This window comes from Mustela nivalis (assembly GCF_964662115.1).
Source record: "Mustela nivalis genome assembly, chromosome: 5".
In the NCBI taxonomy this organism is placed as follows: domain Eukaryota; kingdom Metazoa; phylum Chordata; class Mammalia; order Carnivora; family Mustelidae; genus Mustela; species Mustela nivalis.
The window spans coordinates 54,679,306-54,700,017 of record NC_139024.1 but is presented as its reverse complement, the minus strand read 5'-3'; the positions used below and the strand labels follow the sequence as shown (position 1 = coordinate 54,700,017).

General features: G+C 38.0%; 1 protein-coding gene and 1 long non-coding RNA gene across 5 annotated transcripts in view; both read left to right on the top strand.

Annotated features, from left to right (window-relative positions):
• Positions 1 to 20,712, top strand: part of LOC309864645 (sterile alpha motif domain-containing protein 5) — a 909,922-nt gene that overhangs the window by 130,569 nt on the left and 758,641 nt on the right. The gene's annotated exons all lie outside the window — the stretch shown is intronic.
• Positions 1 to 20,712, top strand: part of LOC309864655 — a 394,132-nt gene that overhangs the window by 32,019 nt on the left and 341,401 nt on the right. The gene's annotated exons all lie outside the window — the stretch shown is intronic.

Genomic DNA, 20,712 nt, shown 5'->3' with positions numbered 1-20,712 from the left:
ACCCGTTGTGAGCTCTAAGGTATTCCCAGGGGTGTGGAGAAGAGGACTTGCCTTTGAGACTTCGTGCTGTCCCTATTCTTTTACAAGTCAGAGCACAGCCTGGAAGATGCAATTGAGAATGACAAGAAGAATTTAGTAAATAGCTTAGAATAGAATCTCCTGATACTGAAGACTATAATGAGCCTTTTTGTCTTTTTTTTTTTTTCCATTTTTCCATTTGCATTTGCAATTTCTTCTACTTATGGAAACTTTCTCCTGCAGGAGGAAACAATCCTGATAGGGATTTTAAAATATATAATTGAATTTTGCATTGCGGTCTGAAAACCCACGAAAGGTGCAGTGTTTATTTTTCCAGAAGGCATTGTCCTGATCCGTAGGTGGTAATGTGAAAATTCTTTGAATTTTCTCCCTTGAAAACAGACCAGTAGATTCCTTGTTCCTCCTTCACACATAAACACACCATCATCACATGCCTTCCTATAAATGTATGAATGTACCTTCTAAGTAGTCTTGAGAAATTATCTCTGCACAAAGAGCTCCCTGGGGATTTACAAGGTTTGGAACTGGGGAGAGAGTGAAAGAAACCGGGCACAGTTTCAGTGACTCTTGGGGATTTAAATTCTCCGTTGCCACAGGACAACTCTTTTCTAGGACACGACTGTTGCTCCATTGGGGCATTTTTAGGGTATGTTTTTTTTTTTTTTCCTTCTGATTAGCCTCTGTTTTTTGCTCCTGCTGCTGCTGCTGCTGTTAAGTGCCTGTGAGTAAGCAGGCGAGATTTTTTTTACATGACTCTTAACAGCTTTTACCTCAGAACGATTTTTAGTCTGGTGGTTTGACTAGTTTTTCTTAAAACACACACACACACACACACACACACACACACGCATGCATGTTGACTTACCATCCATCCTTCAGCCTGAGCCAGTAGGATCTTCTTGGTCAGCCTGGAAATCGGTGGGGATCACCTCAGGGTCCTTTAGATTGACTAGAATGACAATCCCTAGGGGTGGGGGCTTCGAGTGCCCATGCACGTATCACCTGCCTGTTTAGTCATCGCTATAATGGCACTCAGGGACTATTTTCAGGCAGTGAAACCCATTTTCACCCATTCCCTCTGTTTTCTCCTTGCTCATCCCCACCCCCCCCTTTTTTTTTACTGAGGTGGGTACACTTTGAATATTTCATTTCTTATATAAATGGCCCATGAAAAAAGGATAAAAATAAAGCATGTTGTGTGTCATATAGGCTTGTTGGGGCACACAACATTTCCATTTGCTAAGGTATTCGTAAGGTGAAGATGGCCTTCTGAGCTGCACAGTAATGATACAGAAACATGAAAAGAACACTTGACAAGTGAAACAGTCTGCGTGATGGGAGGGACTTGGGGCTAACTAGCTGTGTGATTAGGCAAGTCCTTTCACCTTGCTGAGCCTCATTTTAGTCACATCTAGTCTCTCCCAAACTGAAAAATTCAATTATTTTTATTTCTATGAATTTTCCCTTATGAAAGAATAATGATGCCTGCCTACGTACTTTATCCTAGTTTTCTTATAAGATCTTTAAGCTTCTCAAAATCATACTAAATGAACAGAAAAACAAATCTGTAGATAAAGACATTCAATTGACTATGTTAACTAGACTTTGTATAACCAATTCAACTGTTTTACCTTATGTAATTATAGCTACCACAAATAATGCAAAAGAACATTTAAGAAACTTATTCACTGCAATATCTCCTTGCTTCTCTAGGGTTACCATGCCGTATACACAGAGGAGTTGCAAACTCTCCACGTCATGCTTCCAATTAATTACTTGTCATTGTACGCTTCTAGTACAAAGCTGTGCTAGTGATCAAAAAATGTGTTAATCAGACAGTACAATGAATGTGACATTTAAAATCACATAAGTGCAAAACTCTTATAGGTTTTCAGACAAAGTGAACTTCAAACCAAAAAGCATTGAATAAGACAGAAAACTCTATAACCTGAGAAGCCATATTCTACAGTGGTTATAACAATTATGAAGACCTGTGCACCAAAAAACACAGCATCTGCCTACAAAAAACAGAAGCCACTAAAATAGACTACAACCTCAAGATAAAACAATTACTTATAGAAATCAAGTATAGAATAAAATTAAGTATCTTAAGTCATGGACATGAATAGTTCTTTGTATGAAAATTGTTGTTGAGAAAACTGAATAGCCATATTGATATTCCTCATACCATGTACAAGAAAGTGTACTCCAAATGCTTCAGAGCTCTAGAAGTTGAAAAAATTTAAAAAATTATATGTACACTGAAGAAAACATGACTGAATCCCTCTAAAACCTCGATGTAGGGAAAGACTTTTGAGTGATTATTAAAAGTTCTATTTTTTTAATTTAAATTGAATTAACATATAATGTATATTGTATATAATGAATATATTCAGAAGTAGAGGTCAGTGATTCATCAGTTTTGTATAATACCCAATGCTCATTACATCATGTGCTCTCCTTATTGCCTGTCATGCAGTTACCCCATTCACCCACTGTCCTCCCCTCCAGCAACCTCAGTTTATTTCCTATGATTAAGAGTCTCTTATGGTTTGTCTTCCTCTCTGATTTTGACTTGTTTCATTTTTTCTTCTCCCCCGCATGACCTTTGTTTTGTTTCTTAAATTTCACATGGGAGTGAGGTCATATGATAATTGTCTTTCTCTGATTGACTTGTTTTGCTTAGCATAATACGCTTTAGTTCCATCCCCATCGTTGCAAATGCCAAGATGTCATTTTTTGATGGCTGCATAGTATTCCATTATATATATATATATATATATATATATATATATATATATATATATCCCACATCATCTTTATCCATTCATCTGTCGATAGACATCTGGGCTCTTTCCATAGTTTGGCTATTGTGGACATTGCTGCTATAAATAATGGGGTAAAGGTGCCCTTTCAGATCACTACATTTGTATCTTTGTGGTACATCCCCAGTAGTGCAATTTCTGGGTCATAGGGTAGCTCTATTTTCAACTCTCTGAGGCCCTTACTATTTTCCAGAGTGGCTGCACCAGCTTGCATTCCCACCAGCAATGTAGGAAGGTTCCCCTTTCTCAGCATCTTCAACATCCTTACCTGTCTTTTGCTGACTTGTTAATTTTAGCCATTCTGACCAGTGTTTGGTGGTATCTCATTGTGGTTTTGCTTTGTATTTCCCTGATGCAAAGTGATGATTTTTTTTTATGTGTCTGTTGGCCATTTGTATGTCTTCTTTGGAAAAAATTCTAATACAGCAAAACAAAATATAAAATGGTCTCCATAAAAAAAAAAAAAAAGCTCTGCAGGTTAAAAAGCAAACAAAATACTCAAAAGGAAAAGCACTGTAAGCAAACAATTTAAAAGAAAAGTGGCCTCTGGGAGAAAATATTTTCAACATTTGTCACAGATAAAAGGCTAATAATCCTAATTAGAAATCAGCTTTTGAAAATTAAGGGGGAATGAACACAAATCCTATAGAAAAAATAGCAAGTGACATGATAAATTCACAAAAAAGAACATACAAGAAAAGACATTCAAGTTGACTCACAATCAGACGTGTAAATGGAACCAACACTGGTAAAATTCTCATCCACCAGACTAGCAAATTTAAAAGCTTAAGAATATATATTTTTTGGAAACAAGCACTCTCATACATTGCTAATGGAAATAGAAAATGGTTACAAATCTTCACAGAGGAGGATTTGGTAATATGTGCATTTGCTTTTTGATCCTGCAATCCCACTTCTAAGAATTTACCCTGAAGATGAACCTCCAACAATATAATATATATATATATATATACATAAGGTTGTTCATTGAAGCATTTGTTGTAATTGCAAAATATTGGGAACTAAAGTGTCCAAACATAGAGATTCATTCTATAAACTATAATATATACACACACTATACCATTATGCAGCTGTAAAAAAAAGTTATGAGGAGACCTCTAGAATGGAGTGATTTTTAGAATATACTTAAATGAGAAAAAAAGCTATGTGCCAAAGACTATGTTAGTATGCTTCTTTATATGTATGAAAGAAGAGAAAATTAAAAAGCATGCATATTTCTGCTTATCTTTACTAAGAGCTACACAGGAAGAATGAGGAAACAATGAAGTGTTTATAAGGGGTGAGTAGAGAATAGGATGGAAGGGATATGGAAGAGAAAAATACTTTGAGTACATATTTTTATGTTTTAACTTTTGAAAGACTGTCGTGCATACAAATTCAGAAAATAAAATCAGTAAGAATTGGAAGCAAGCTGCAACAAATGAAACAGTATTTCATAATGAATATTTAAACCCCACTGAAGGGAAAAGAAAGGAAGGGAGGATCCATGTATCTTAGAAACACAGAATTTGATTATATATCCTTCGTCTTGGGAAGGGTGGAGTGGCATTTGCAAACAAATCCTCACCTCTCTTGGTATGTTTGTTTGGGGATCAGGCAAAGCAATTTTCAAGCTATCTTAGATATATTATAGGAATGAGCAAATAAATAAATGTGTTGATGTTGGGATCTCACTTTGGAATAGACACACAAATAGGGAATGGGAGAAGACAAGGAAGCTATCCCATAGGGATATACAAAAACTGGCAGTATCTGAGTGAATTCATGATTTATAAAATATGTATTTTTTTATGTATGCATGTATAATTGTATTTGTATATAATTGTATCTGTATGTACTAAAAAAAAAAGGTAGGAGGATACTGCAAGAATATAGAAATCAGCATGAATGGGTTTCTTCTGCCTAATCTTAGACAATGTGAGCATCAATGTAATTAAGGGTAGTAATGAATTATAAACCATTAAAAATAATAGGAATCCATCAGTCCTGCCAGTAACCAAAAGGCAAACACAATAATAAATGAGGGAAAAGGAAGGTCTTTCTTCCAGTAGAATGCTGAGGGTTGAGTGGTGAATGGGGAAGCCAGAGGGTGTGCAGGAGCTGGAAGAGGCATGGTAAAGACAGGGTCAGTCAAGAATCCTCAAATGATACTAAATCTAGGGAGAATTTTTTTAAAAATATTTTATTTATTCTAAAAAGAGATAAAGGGGCAGAGGGAGAAGGGGAGAGAATCCCAAGCAGACCCCCCCACCCCGCCCCGAGCACAGAACCAGATGTGGGGCTCAATCTCATGACCTTGAGATCATGACCCCAGTCAAAACCAAGAATGAGAGGCTTAACTGACTGAGCCACTTGGGCACCCTTGCGGAAAAATTTTGATGATGAGGAAGAGAATATGTGTACAGTCGTGGTGTCTTCCTGCATATTGCTTATTATTGGTGAGGGAGAAAATCTGTAGCAGTGTTACAGTTCAGAAATTGGGCAACACCTTGACCAGATGATCAAAATTGGCCTCATCAATGAGACATTTTACATCCTAAGCTGTGATAGTGAGAAGGACACATCATCTAAGTAGCATTCTGGTCTACAGTGATACCTGAATATAATTGTGAGGAACAGTAGACATACTTAATGTGAGGAATGTTCTATTGAAATAAATAATAAATGAGGGAGTAGGGAACTATATTCTTCAAAAAGGTCAATTCTGTAGAAGACATTGAAAGTTCTTATAAAAGACTATTTAATATTCCAGATTAAAGACTGTCAAGGCCTGACAGGTAAAGAAAATAATCTGACTGTAGACCAGATCCTATACTGGAGGGCATAAAAATGGGATAAAAGATATGTATGAGGCAGCTGATAAAACTTGGAATACTAATTGTAGATTGGAGAACAGTGTTCATGTAAAACTTAAGTTAGTAACTTCACTGTGGCCAAGTAAGAATACCCCTATTCTTGGATGATAAAGGACTTGATATATGTAACTATTTTAGGGATAAAGAGGTACATAATCTACCTTTAAATAGTTCCGGGGTTGGGGGAATGAGGAAGAGGGACAACAAATGATAAATAAGGTAAAATGTTAAATTGGTGAATCTGGTCAAAGGGTAGATGGGTATTCTTTGTTCTGTATTTATCTTTGCATTTTTAGAATTACTAAAAATTCTGTTAAAGGTCTTTAAAGATGGAGGAAAATCTTTCTCACATGCATCTGGAGGGGGCTTCCATAGCAGTTAGGAGATAGCCCTTATCACTTTATTCAAGCACATCATATGAACATGTCAGGCCAGTCCTGTGGCCCCTAGGATTAGGCTAGGGCTCTCTCCAGAAGCTCTTCCAGAGACCCACCTACCAAGCAGCCCAATGTCCCAGCCCAGTGATGCTGGGCACATTTAATGTGTTTCACTATAATTGTGTTTCTGAAGATGCTAGCAAGATATCGCAAGGATCCATTTTATTTTGTAGCTCTTTTTGTGAATTGCAGAGGGTGTGGGCTGCATTTAGAGCCACCAAAACAAGTAGTGCCCAAGATGAAAGACCAAGTTTAAATGTGGAATTGTCTCTACTGAATCTTTCCCACAAAATGATGGTTGGTGTGGCAACTGGGATAATTGATGCTATTGATCTTGAAATGTAGCAAACCTTAGTGAGAAGGTGAAGAGTGGTCATTAAAAACCTTCACAGTTTTCTGCCCACCTCTGCACTTAGAAATGATTTTCTAATTGAGATGGGAGGATTAGAGAAATTAAAGAGCCAGACTGTTGTCTCCTGCTGAGATAACATGGTTTTTTCCACTTTTAAGTCAGAATGTGGGTGGAAGAGACCATTCATTGAGCATAAGAGATGAAGGTAAGAATGGGGTCAAAGGTGAATGAGGATCACATTTATTTTGTGGGGCTTGATCTCAATCCTTTTTAGATATGTAATAGCCAACATTTATTGAGTATTCTGGGAGAGACATGCTGAACCCTCTTGGGGACAGGCTAATTCGATCACCGTGTCCCTTTTAGAGATGAGGAAACAGGCACAGAGATGTAATTTACTCACTTAATGAATGGGAATTACTCCAGAGCCTGCAGGACCAAAGTAGGTAGAACCTGAGATTAAGGGCATTTAATACAGAATAAAAGAATGAGCATGGAAGACACCTTCTCAAAGGCCGTGTTCATATAGAAAGCATCAAAGATTAAGACTGTAACAGAATGGGTCGAAACGTGTACACTGGTGTGTTCCTAACAGCTTTGAAAGTTAATCTTTAAGTCTTAAGCTTTAAAATTGTCAAGTGACAGTTGATGTATTGTGAATTGTTAATGGGTTAATAGATACCCTTTGGGGAAATGAATTTCCTAATCAAATATGATTAGGAAGCAGGACATGGCATCAGAACATTAACAAAAATAATATCTTCCATATTATTGGTCCTGGGAACATGTCTGGGATATTGTGGGGTTTTGTTTTGTTTTTCCTATGCCCTGGTTCTATGAATTTGTTTACTATGGATTGCTTTGCTGTCAGTGAACCTTTATCAGTGATGACCCAGAAGATTCCCCCAAAAGATCAGGTAGTTGAGAGAAGAGAATAAATACAAAAGAATTTGTATTTGTATTTTTGTATTTTTTTTTTCCACATCAACCTCAGCCTTCTCTACCAGCTTAACTTCCTTCCAGATCACGTTGGATCCATTTTTATTGGTGGAGAGGTGTTTCATTAGAAAGATAAAGGAGTTTTAAAAGTGATCAAGAAAAGAAGTAAGCATAATTTTTCCTATGGTTCCTCTGGACTATAAAAGAATGAGGGTACTCTATTTAGGAATTTCTGTTAAATTGCTTTAATTAAAAATAAAAGAAATAGCATCTAGAATATAAATAATAAGCTATGTTGAATCATTTTTGGAGATATCAGCAATAGGGTATACATTTATAGCATGGGGTATATCTCCCATTCCACCCTACAGTGTTTGATTTTTATAACCTGTGATGGCTGAACATGGAACTAAGGAAAGCTATATAGTACCCCTCCTGTAGGTCACTGCTCTGTTGTGCCTGCGGAAAGAAAGCAGCTCTGTGGGGAGGGAGGGGAGATGGCCACGAAGTCCTAATAGGCCATTTCTGTCTTCTCCCTATGATTGTTCTCAATCACTTGGCAATCACGATGCTATTAGGAGCGCCCTGACTGAAGACACTCACATGCTTAGATTTGCCATTAACAACATTGACAGGGAGCTTTGAGGTTGCTGCGGAGCTGATGGGTCTTGAGGGCCTTGAATTAGAAATGTGCCTGTCCTTATGACATGCTGACGTAGCCCAGCTCCTCCTGTGGAAGGACACTCAGGCAAGAATAGGAAACTGTACATGTGTGAACATCTCAAATATTTCATCTCCTGTATCTCTTTTCATATTCGACAGTATATTACGTGCAAGGGCAGGAAGTCATGATTGTTGTCTGATATGGTGGTGGTGGCTTTACTAAAATGGAAGTTGAGCTTTCCCTGGAAAACAGGATTCATAGAGGGACTTACAGAATTCCTCCCTTCCCTAGACCTTCGTCCTCTGGCCACCCTGTCTCTCCACCATGCTGAGCCAGTGCCAGATGAAAGAGACACTGCCAAGGTCTACCAGTCCAACTTGACACTTTAAGTTTCATGATCTGTAGGAATTAGGAAATCAGGTCGAACTTTCCTTGGGACGGTGTTTCAAGACTAATCTCCCAAGTTTCATTTAGGTCATGCTTCCTCTCTGTCAGGGTGCTCGGTGAGGTTAGACACAGAATGGTCCCTAATATTGTGGGATCAGGAGATATAAATTTCCAGATTAACTACGAGGGCTCCTGTTCTGGATGGCATAGGCAGTTTATATATATATATTACCGTTAGGAACAAAATTTGCCAAACTTTCCTCCTACCCACCAGCAGGAAGAACCGTTAAAAAAAGAAAAATGGAATCTTGAGATTGTAAATATGTGTCTCTATTAAAATACATTCTCATTTGTGATTTCACCCTCAGATTTTTTTATTAAAGGATGTAATTTTAAAATATAAAATTAAAGAAGTGTTGTTTTTGCCTAGAAATAGTAATTACATAAAATATTTGGGAAAGCACACCTTATATTGCAATGGAAGCCCATATCTTAAATTTTTGAAAGCAAGTATTTCTCTAAAAGTTCTCAAACATCTGAGAAGTGTGGTAGTATCGTATGATCTTGAAAGAAGTTGTTAGTCATCAAATTATTAATCACTCTCAAGATAAAACCCATCTTGCAGAAAATGGACTTGCTGGAAGGAAGAGTACTGATATTAACCAGGACATCCTTGTTCGTTAACAGGAACTTACTCTGCTTTTATAACTAAGAGAGCTTGCCACCCGTTTAAGTTCATGGTTTCCCCATTTTCCCTTCATTTGTGTAGATTGATGAGTGAGCTTCCTCTACTCATTACCTCCCCTTCTTTATGTCTCACATCCTCACAAGAGTAGGAAGAACCTGCAGCAAAGGGCATGTGATGCATATAATAGTCCAAAGGAAGGTGGGAGTAACAGCTTAGCTATGCTTAGTGTTAAGTGGTGTTTCCTTCTTGCAATGATCTGAATGAAATGAACAATGAAAGAACTATGGTATTTTATGGACTTACTCACCTTTCTCAATTAAACAGCTCAAACTCATCCCATTTGTAATTTATCAAACTTTGGGAATCGAGAACAAATGAGATTATAACTATCTCCTTTCAGAGATGGATGCTCTAGGCAAGCCTTTGGGACACTCCAGTTCGCTTGGCAATTAAGGGCCTCATTCTAAACTCATAAGCTGGCTCTCCAGTTCACTCTTAAAATGAAAACCAACAAGGATGCAGAATCTTAGAAACAGATGGAAATGGCTGATTTCCATTTTGTTATGTAAGAACATTTTTTGGATTAATGAAGGATTTAAAAATTCACTATGAAACCGAGCAGCCTAACCATTGAATTGTGCAGCAAATTGTGTAATAAATGAAATCCCTTTCAGAGTATTGTCACCTTCACCTATTGAATGCACATCTGTGTGTGGAGGCTCCCTACTATGGGTAGGGAGATGTCAGGATGTCCGGGGTCCAATGGCTTGGGTTGAATATCATGGATGAAACAGTTCTACTCTGGAGCCCATTCAGTTGTCTTGGATGGTCTCAGAACAAGAATTCCAAAGAATTCTTCCCTATTGCTACATCACGATTGCCTGCATTTAATCATTTTAGTCTGCTGTCAGGTCTCCTACAAATGGTATGCAAAATTGGGTGAATATCCTACAATAAAAAGCCCCACTTTGACACCTGCCATTTCAGAAAAACAAGTGCAAGGGAAGAAACAAAGATGTTGTAATAGACAGATGTATTTATTTGGACAAGTGTGATTTGTTTTTAATTATTAATATTTCACAGTATACTAGTAACTGTCTTGTAGGATATTTTGTAAAAGCAACATCTGATAATATGTCATTACCACATTAACATACCTCACTGCAATTAAGGAGCTAGTCAGGATAAGAGTTGACTTTCATTTTTAGTGCAAATTATCATGAAGCTGGAGAAACATGAATCTAAGAATGAGTAATATTGCCTTTATGTTAAGCTCTTCATCAGCGATTTGAAAACATGTCACTGTTTCTCACACAGTGGCATACTGAAACCTTAATACAAAAACCTCCAATGATAAAGAATTCTGTAATTGTTTCATTCATCTATGCTTCTGAGTTTTTTAACATGTGAAATCCATTTTTTTTTTTTTTAAGAAATTTGCAACCTTTGTCTTTTGGGAATCTATCACAGAATACATTTTGAATTCTCACAGACGAAGCTGTGAGAACAAACTTCAGGTGAGGAGGACTGGAGTTCATGTCTTTTGTCTTCGTAAGGGCTAGGGAAAGCTGAAGGAACGTGGGTGATTGTCTCACACCACTTTAGTGCGCAATGAGAACTTCCCCATTCAGTGTGCATGCACTCTGTTTAAATTTTCTAGTGTGAATCTCCTTGACAAACTCAAAAGAGCGAAAAGAAAGATAGGGAGGGAAAGATTCTGTCCCTCCCCCACTTCTGCCACCCTTTCAGAGACTAAAAAATCTGATTTCCCTTTAATTTGTACTCAGCAGTGTCAGCGCTGCCAAAGGAAAGGGCATCCCTGCTGACAGTAATCATTATAACTCCAGGAGACCAGCAGAGATAAATATACTATAAGCCATCTTCTGAGTGGGTCAAACTTGTCCTGATACTTTTGAGGTCCACGTACTTCGCAGAAAGATTTTCTCCATCATACTTGTTTCTCACTGATACCCAGAGATGGGCTTGTATGTGGTCTTTTCATAGAAAAATACTAATATATTACACTTTGATATATGTCAGTCGTGTTTATTGAAGGACTCTTTTTAAGTGAACGTTTATGCTAATAGTCGGCAAATAGGATCTCCATAAATTAAAAATAAATAAAAACACAAATCCGGAAACATTTAACATCGTGTGTAAATTCAATTGGCATTTCGTTTTAATCTCTCAAGACCGAACTGAATATTTGCGGAATTAATTGAAAATTGAATATATATTTGATATGTGTATCAAATTCCAAAGCAGGAACTATCTAGATTTTGGGTTTCTTTCTTTCTTTCTTTCTTTCTTCCTTCCTTCCTTTCTTTCTTTCTTTCTTTCTTTCTTTCTTTCTTTCTTTCTTTCTTTCTTTCTTTTTTTCCAATTAGAAATTCCTAAATCCTTTAAAAGGTAAAACAGCACCAAGCAAGCAACTGCTGGTGAAATTAAATTATGTTGCTTTCCATTGCTGCTTTGAATATTTTTGTTTTTTATCTCCTTTGTTCTCGGAGTTTGGCCTACTGTAACCTTTATAAAATGTACTTAGGTAGCAATTTCTTTATCGTGTCCCAAGATTGTAGAGAAGCAAGTGGGGAATCACTCAACCTTGTTTAACTAGAATGGGCATTTGCACTGTTACTGTGGAACATGGTTCTGGTAATGAATATCTTTCCTCTAAAAGAATGTTTTTATTGTATTTTCTACTGTATTGCCTTTATTGCATTTGGAGATAAAATTCACGCAGCTGAATCTACAAACATAGTTTAATGTGGTCTATACAAGTATTCCAGGGTGCTGCTTTTTTTCATTTCACGTGGATAGGTCTCTTTTTTTATATATTCCCGTCAGCTGGATACAGTCTGTGATGTATCTTATAAATTCATGTTTTGAAATAACATGTTGGAATAACATAGGGGAAAAAAAGAAACCTATGTTTGCATGGTATGATTATGGGTGAGTTTTCTTTCCTTTTCTGAATGTTTTTGTACCTTATAAAAATTCACCCTTGATGATGAAGCATTTCTATAATCCCAAGAGAAAAAGAACCCTGTTTTAGAAAGAATGGACATCACATGAATGAAGATAAGGCTGCCAACCCGTGCTTACAGACATTCCTACTGTGCACCTTTCACCAATCAACTCCACGGTCAGGGTTCAGGCCGGGCGTAATTAGTGGGTGATTTCCCACAGCCTTGGGAGTCAGCCCCTTCAACCAGTTCCACAGCCGTAGTCCCTGAAATGTCAACTGACATAATTTTTGCTGAGACAGTCCTTGATGTGATATTATCTTTCAATGAAGGAGAGATCTCTACTGTGAAAATACTCTTTTTGAGAATCCAGTAAGATAATTCTTAGGTCTTTTTTTTTCTGGGGAGGTCTTAGAAATTAACAGTTAAGTGATTTTTAAACTTTCATGGTGTTTTTGCCCTCCTAGGCTGCTCATTTAAGTTAAGACTATGAAAGGATTGCCATTTTTCCCCTTATTTAAGATCTTCTGATTTTCTGAGAGTATGTGTTTTTAATTTTTACTTTCACTACATAGGAGCCAATAAATTTGCCTTACTCAGCCTTAAAACAAGGTGTTGCATAGGACATGTTCCTACCAGCTCATTGGGATTCCTATGCGGACTTTGAGAATAGGACTTTGAATAAAAAATGCTTTCCAGACAGTACCCAGATGACTTTATCCATAGTCTGTCCTCTAAGAACAGGGTATATCCGCATTTCTGCTTTCCGATTGGCTGTTGAATGCTCTGGGCCCTTCCTCCTCAGCGCCCATCAGGGAGCTGGCTTTTCCTCTCCTGTGCCCCAGGCTGCTTTAGAAAGCCAAGGAGGACTGTCCATTCTTTCTAAAACACTCTCCCTCTGGGTCTGAAGCAGGACTCACCTTTCTTTTTGTGATCAGATTACAAATGAAGTGATTTGGGAATAACAAACTTTTTTTTTTTTTTTTTAATTCAAAATGCCGAATCTAGCAAATGCAGTGAAATCCAGTGAGGTCTTCATATTATATAGCTCCAATAGACAAGAAGTAAATTCCAAGCCAGGAAAAAAAAAATAAATCCTCAAATAAAAAGAGACATTTACTGGGATTCTGTTGAGAACTTGTGCTCCAGTTTTCTTTTGTAGGAGGAATTCCCAGTTCTGTCATTTTCCTTTCCCTTCGCCTTTCCCTCCACATCCGGCTTCACCACCACGTCCTGGTAGTGCTTATCCTTAAGTCTTTTGTCACATGGATCCTTCTTGGAACATCCTGCTCCTCCATTTTCTCAAGACCTAGATGACATGTCATTTTCCACATGAAGCCTTCTGGAGCCCATCTGGTTAGAAATCCCCCTCGTCCCCATGAGCTGTCCTGTTATTAAAGCCTTTATGGGATTCAGCCTGATAGTATAGTGGTTGTTGTCCTAGCTGTCCTCTCCATGGCATCATGAGGCCTTTTAGAGAGTAAGGCTTGTGTCTTACTTGGCTTGTGTTTTTCCACAGTTTATTGTATAAGTTTTGCACAGACGAGGCACGAGGTAAGGGGTGGTGGTGGTTGTTTAATTTAAATTCCTGACATTTATTTTTATGGCAAGGGATTGATTAGAGAAAGGAAGAAAGGCATTAAAAAGTAATTTGCAGAAACTGGTAATAATCACATCTAACAATTTGTATGGCGATTTGCAGTTTTACAAAAAGGCGTTGGCATGTAATAGGAAAGATATAGTGGCAAAGCCTGATCTGGAAGATCTTTATGGCAAAATACAGAAGGGGCTAAGTAAAAGCTGAGCGGGCAGTTTGGTCTTGTCTGCCACTTGCCTTGGGTGTGTGTGTGTGTGTGTGTGTGTGTAAGTAAGACACGTGCTGGAAGAACGCAGGTGTTTTCCAAGTCCTGGGACCTACACCAACTCAAATTCCCATCCGTCCGTATGACGGCAAACCAAAGTTTGCTTTCAAGGCCATTCTTTTCCAGCACCTGGGGTTGCGAGAGGAGACTAGACACTGGACTGCAGTAAGAATGCAATCGGGCTTTTTGCACATCTTGTGGAATTACTCAAGTTTTTCTTACTTCCTTCTTCTCTCTCCTATTCTTTTCCACACAAACTGTAAATGTCATAGTGGGGAAAAAAGAGAAAGTAAAGGTAATGATTACTCTGAAAAGTAAACATTTAATGTTCAGTTCTGTACTACTTGTAATTTTTCTCTCTTATAAAAAAGTCCAGGTGAAAAAACTAAAGTTTCAGCTTAAACACAAAATGATAAACATATACTTGCCATAGGCTTTTCTTCTTTGGTAGATTGGTTTACAATACTCTTAATGTTGTACTATGAAAATTTATCTAATTACAAATGAATGCAAACAGTTCTACTCTAAACAACAACAACAAATTCAATCTTATATGGGAATATATGAAGAAAAATGTGAATTTCTTTGTCCTACACCAGTCCCACTCTCCTTTTCAAAATGAACTTTTGTTAAACATTTTCTGTGTGTTTTTGCAAACCTTTTTCTGTGTACATATGTATGTACATATATAGATAATAAGTTACTTGTATTTTGCTACACATAATGTTCTGCAATTTGCTTTTCCCACTTTCAGTATCAAGTGTACCTTGGGATATCTGCCCATATGATACGTAAGGCTCTACCACATTGTTTTTATGGCTACAGAGTTCATAATCTTTAACATAACAATTGGCATTTGGGTAATATCCAAGATTTTTTTGTCAATACTACTGTACATGTATCTTTTCTCACATGTATGAATAAACTCCAGGACAGAGTTCTAGAAATGGAATTTCTGGGTCAAGGTTTAAACATATTTAATATGTAGATTTCCTGCCAAATTGTCCCCCCAATGGCTGCAACAAGTTGCTCCCGACAATAGAATCTGGGGACATAGTTTCCCCACGTATCTTCCAGAATTCAGTGATACTGATTTTTTTTCTTAATATTTCCTACAAATTGGGCAACAAGTAGCTCATTACTTAATTGTTATTTCTCCTATGATCAGAGAAATTTAACATCTTTTCATGTGCCCATCAGACTGTGCAAGTGTGAATTGCTTGTTTATCTTCTTCCCATTTCCATTCATCTTGTTCATTCCTGCTCTGAGGCCACATTTTTAAAACTGGAAATTTATAATACATTTGATATCTAACAAAGCAAGTCCCGTTTCATTTTTCTTTTTCAGAATTTTCATAGCTAATTTTGCACATTTACTCTTCCAGATGGATTTTAGAATCAGCTGGACCAGTTCCATAGAAAATCTATTGGGGTTTTTGTTGCGGTCTGCATTGAATCTATAAATTAATTTTAGGAGAGTTTATGGGTTTACGATATTGAATTTTCCAACCAGGAACATGGTTAACCTCTTCACTTATGTGTTTTCATTTGTAGCTTTCTATAAAATGTTATAGCTTACGTACATTTGTTATCTGTCTTATTGCTAGTATTTTATTCTTTTTGTCACCATTGTGAATGGGACATTTTCTCCTTACATGTTCTAATCATTATTGAAGACACACAGGAAAGCTACTGTCTTTGTTTTCCTTGTTCTAAACATTTCCTTGTTCTACACATGTTCTAGACAACATCAGCAGCTGTTCAGTGGATTTTCTTTTTTTAAATTACAAAATAATACATTTTGTGGTAAAAATTTCATTCTAAATGTGTAAAGTAAAAAGAGAAAATGCTTCTCCATCCCTTTTAAAAAGTCAGCAACATGAATATTTTTTCACTCACCATATGCTAGATTATTTTTACATTAGTACATAAGTGTGTACCCTATACTTTTGAGTAACTGCATACTATTTCATTATGGATAATCATGACTTATTTTTACCCAAGATACATATGTGCATAGTTAAATAAATCCATAGCAAATAGCACTGAAGAGCTGATAATGAAGAAGAATTAATCTCTGTATCATAGACCTTTCACCTCATCTCCCCTCCCCCGAAGCTACCACGTTAAGCAATTTTTGATTATCTTTTTCTTTATATTTTTAAATGTCCTGATTATACTTAACCTTTCTTGATATATCAACTTCTATAGATTTTTCTGGAGGAAAATCCACTTTTTTAACTCCTCTCCTTTATTCCCATTTACCTCCCAAATAACATACATCACGATTTTTTTAAGCCAATAGCCACTATTTATATTATCAAAACTCTTTAATATTTTTTATTGCTGGACCAAATAGTGTACCATGATTTGACTTTTGTCTCAGATTTTTTAAAGTGAGTGATACCTTTGCTGCTTCTCTTCCTACAATTATGCCCCTCATTATTATTATTTTCTATTATCTCACTGGGTAGAACTCCTAGCATAATGTTAAATAGTAACTATAATCCTGGTTATTCTTATGTTGTCCAGACTCTTACAGAAATATCTTGAATATTGATTAATTATTTAGAAGTCTCCAGGAAAAACAGTATTAAAAAAATCGGAAGGATCAATTTCTCAATGATGGGATTGCAAGTAAAACTCACCTAAATCTAGGACACTCAGTAAGAGCAACACGAAGTAGAGCAACACGAGTGAAAGATGGAAAGGGAACTTTAATCTATGCAAGAACAGGATTTTAAAAGAAAATGGAGGTCAGTTTGCTAGGAGAAAAAAAAAAGGCATAATGGAGTCTTCAAGTATCTGGACAATGAATAAAAGTGGTTATATTGTACAATGCCACTTTAAGCTCTATAATTATTAGGAAAACTTAACAGGAGTTTAAATGTGTGTTTAATCACAATTATCCAATGAGTGCACTGGTGATAGAAAGTTGTGCTGTAAATAAAAACTGAAAACGACTCTTTTCTGTCCTCTTTGTGTAGGAGGTAAAAGGGAGACAGTGGCTGTGATAGTCATTTCTTAAGTACTGCATAGCTCCTGAGGTCCTTGAACAGACTGGTGGGAAACGCAAGACTATGTAAGCTTTTCCTGGGTAACGAAGGTGGAGCAAACCAGGGGCTGGAGGACTGTGGTGGACACTCAGGCTGCCTGTCCTAGCAGCCTGGGATAGGGCCCTGGGAGCCACCCTGCAGAACCGCCCTGCAGAGCCAGGGTCCATCTGTAGCTCATCAGTTCTCTCTCGGGCTTAAAGTTCACCCCTTTCCACCCACATTTCATACTGCCGAACACCAGCCTGAAAGCCAAAATTAATAGCACAAATACACATCTAGTGCACACTCACATTCAGGGTTTCCTCATTAGACATCTGATGGGTGATCTCTACATCAGGGTCCCCAACTTCTGCTACCGTGGGTAGAAGTAGAGCGGCTCCGCACGCCATGCATGGGACCCTCTAACATTGCTGAACTCTGTTGCCCAGCCCTGCGTCATCTCTTCCTGCATGAAATATTTAGAATAGATTCTGCTTTCTTAATGGAACAGTGTCATTCTCTCATTGTCTCACATGCTGAGAGGTGGGTGGCTAGTTTGTACTCTGTAAAGGAATTACCTGCCTTATTAAAACAAACAAGCAAAGACTTTATGAATGCAAGACTTTAGCCAAACAAGCTGCAAGTGAGGAGTGAGAGCTGGACGAAATAATTTCCCACTCTGTTCCTGCTGGTTCTTCCTTCCTTTCGGGTCTCAAGCTAGATTTTCTCCTCTATCACTATGGGTGCTTTATGCAATAATGTATTATCATCCTTTGAAACCAAGAATAACATATGTTATAACATTAACCCTCACCCAAGGCAGACATTAATAATTGATCACAGCAGTCTTGCCCGCTGAGAGCAGATTTGGTGTACATTCTCCCCAGTGCAGTGATCTGGCCAGCCTTACTAATTGATTGGCTTGTAGAAAGAACCTTATGTATTGCTTACTGCTTTGACAAAAACCCTCAAAGACCTAAAAGCCATAATGTATATTTAAAAACTATTATATTCTGAGAGTAATATGGGTATCCTGCATTAAACATTCTTCTTGTCTCAGATTTTATGGGTAATCTATCACTGTAACAAGGAGACTAAAAACTTTAATTATAATGAAAACATGGTTCCAGTGTATGTTCATGGGCTTCCTTTAGAATCGTAGCCTCAAGTTCTGGAAAGCGAAAGAGTGTTCCGTGTGTCTCCCTGTTGAGGTCATCTTGCGCAGTGAGTGCCCAATACACATTCACACTGTAAAATGTGACTGCTTCCCCAACAACAACGTCGTTGACACTGATATTCTAGAGATAGTCTTACTCTTCAGTGATGTCATCTCAGTCGGGATAAACCTTTCTTTGTGATTTCTCGTGAGTCACTTTAACTCACTCCATGAGGGTTTTGTGTTTGGAATATTTGTCAATGGGTCACTAGCTTTTGATGTGTTGTGGTTGAGACCTATGTCATTAAGGTCTCACTCATTAATTTGCTGCATTTGATAAGTATTACAGCCATTTATTGGCTTATTCTTGTCATTTAAACATAGAATTTAGGATATTTTTATAAAGGGGGAAAGGTGTTACCTTCCCAGAATCCATTCAAACTGCACTAACAGTGATTTTCCATTAATGTAATGTTGTAGGGCGTCACTATAGTTCAAGGATAAGGCAGTGCCTGAAACTTTTGGTCTTTGACATTGATGAAGTATCATGCTAAAGAAATAAATTTCCTTTGCATTTTATTAGACACTTGTGAATATGTTGGTGAAGGCCAAGAATTTAGCTTTAAGGTTCAATATATCAAATGAAGGATGGTTACCTTTGCACTGTTTATTTTATAACGAGTGCTGAAAGCAAGGGGTGTGTTGCTTTCATGGTAATTAAAGTTTGTCATCTTTCACTCAGTTGCCTATTTGTAACATTACCTCTGAGAAAAGTCACCTGAAAATGTGAAATGGACCCAGCCAGGGAGAAGCCGAGCATCCTGTAGGAATTCATTGCAATTCTAACATCATTTCTCAACCCCTACAAGATGGCCAGGAACCATTCTGGAAACTGGCAAAAACATCCATAAGAAATAGTCTCTATCCTCACAGAATTCCCAGTCCAACTTTGCATGTCAAGATACTCGCGGCAAACCCTGATCTTGCTGTCCTTCAGCTTCAGGCTTACTTCTCAGATCCTTTGGTGTTTTGTCCAAAGCTCACTCCCTCAGTGGGGCCATCTCAGACCACCCTGTTCTAATAATGCAGTTTCCCTTCTAACTCTCAGCACTTATTCCTCAAGCCTGCTATGTAGCACATGTGAACAGAGTATATTACTAGTAAATAACATACTGCATCTGTTTCATTATCAGTTTTGTCTCAGTGGAAGGTAAGTTCCAGGAGGGCAGTGATTTTCATCTCTTTATTGATGAACCTCTGGATCTTAGAATGTGTTTGACATGTGACAGGCACTCAGTACATGGATTATTAGGTGTGAAAACTCCTGAGAGATCTGGCAAAGGTTCAAAGAGAAAGTAACATTTAAATTTAATGAAAGCAAAGAGAGAAATTTCCAAAAGGAGATCCTGCCTTCTGGTAGAGAGAGGACCACGAACGCAGGCACAATGTGCCTAGGGAGGAAAGCCAGCTAGGGGTGTCGGGGGGCAGGGCTAAGGGGTAGGAAAGGATGTGGGATTGAGGGCGAAAGCGTGGGAGTAGGAAACGAGTGAAGGAAGTTGGAGCCAGATGGTGAAAGACCTGATAAAAATTCAAATTAGCATATAGATGGACTCGCTTTGCAAAATCAAAAGGAGGATTTTCTTTCTTAAAGACAGCGGCTGTGTTCCTGATTTTTATGACTTTAGCTTAGAAGCCAGATCTCCAAAGCCACTCACGATGTCAACCTTTCAGTCCAGATAACTAGATATCTTCATCTTCATTTTTCTGATTGTGATCATAGATCGTATTAACCACACTGAATCTGTGCTCAGGTTTAGCAGCAGAAAGTGACAGGAAAGTGAAGGGACCGTGGACAGTCAACCGTGATTAGCAGTGGCTATTTCAGAATTCTTAAGCAGGACAATTTCAAAGTGCATGCGAAGGACATGAGGTGAAACTGGCCTTTCCTGTGATAGACCAGGGTAGGCAACCTTGGGAAGACCCAGGTGTTAGGGAAGTTATTCTCCCAGATGGTGATTCTGGTACTGAGAATGACAGCAGGGAAAGAAGGTTTGTGGATAAGGTGGAGAAAGGAGAAAAAATGGTGCCACCCGTGCCTTGAACTTCCATAGAGGAGTAGTGGGTAAACTGGCACCAGTGGTTGGAAGCAGCAGTGAGGCACAAGACAGCAGAAGAACAAGAACCCTGGGGCCCCTGGCCCTGGCCTTGGAGAAGGAAGAGAGCACTGGGAAGATTTTGAGGGTGAGGGTTTGAGCTTAAGAAATACGAAGTAGCCTTGAATGTGAGAAGACACAAGAAAAATTTGATTCAGTGGTTAGTGTGTAACACAGATTGAGACTTAAAGACCTAAAATGGGCAAAGTGCTCAGAAAGAGATGGGATGGCGCAAGCAGCGGAAGAGCTCTGGGTCAGGATGACATCACGGAGGAGGCAGGGAAGGTGTCCAGTGACAGACCGAGGAGAAGCGGGGACCTGCAGGTGAGGCCG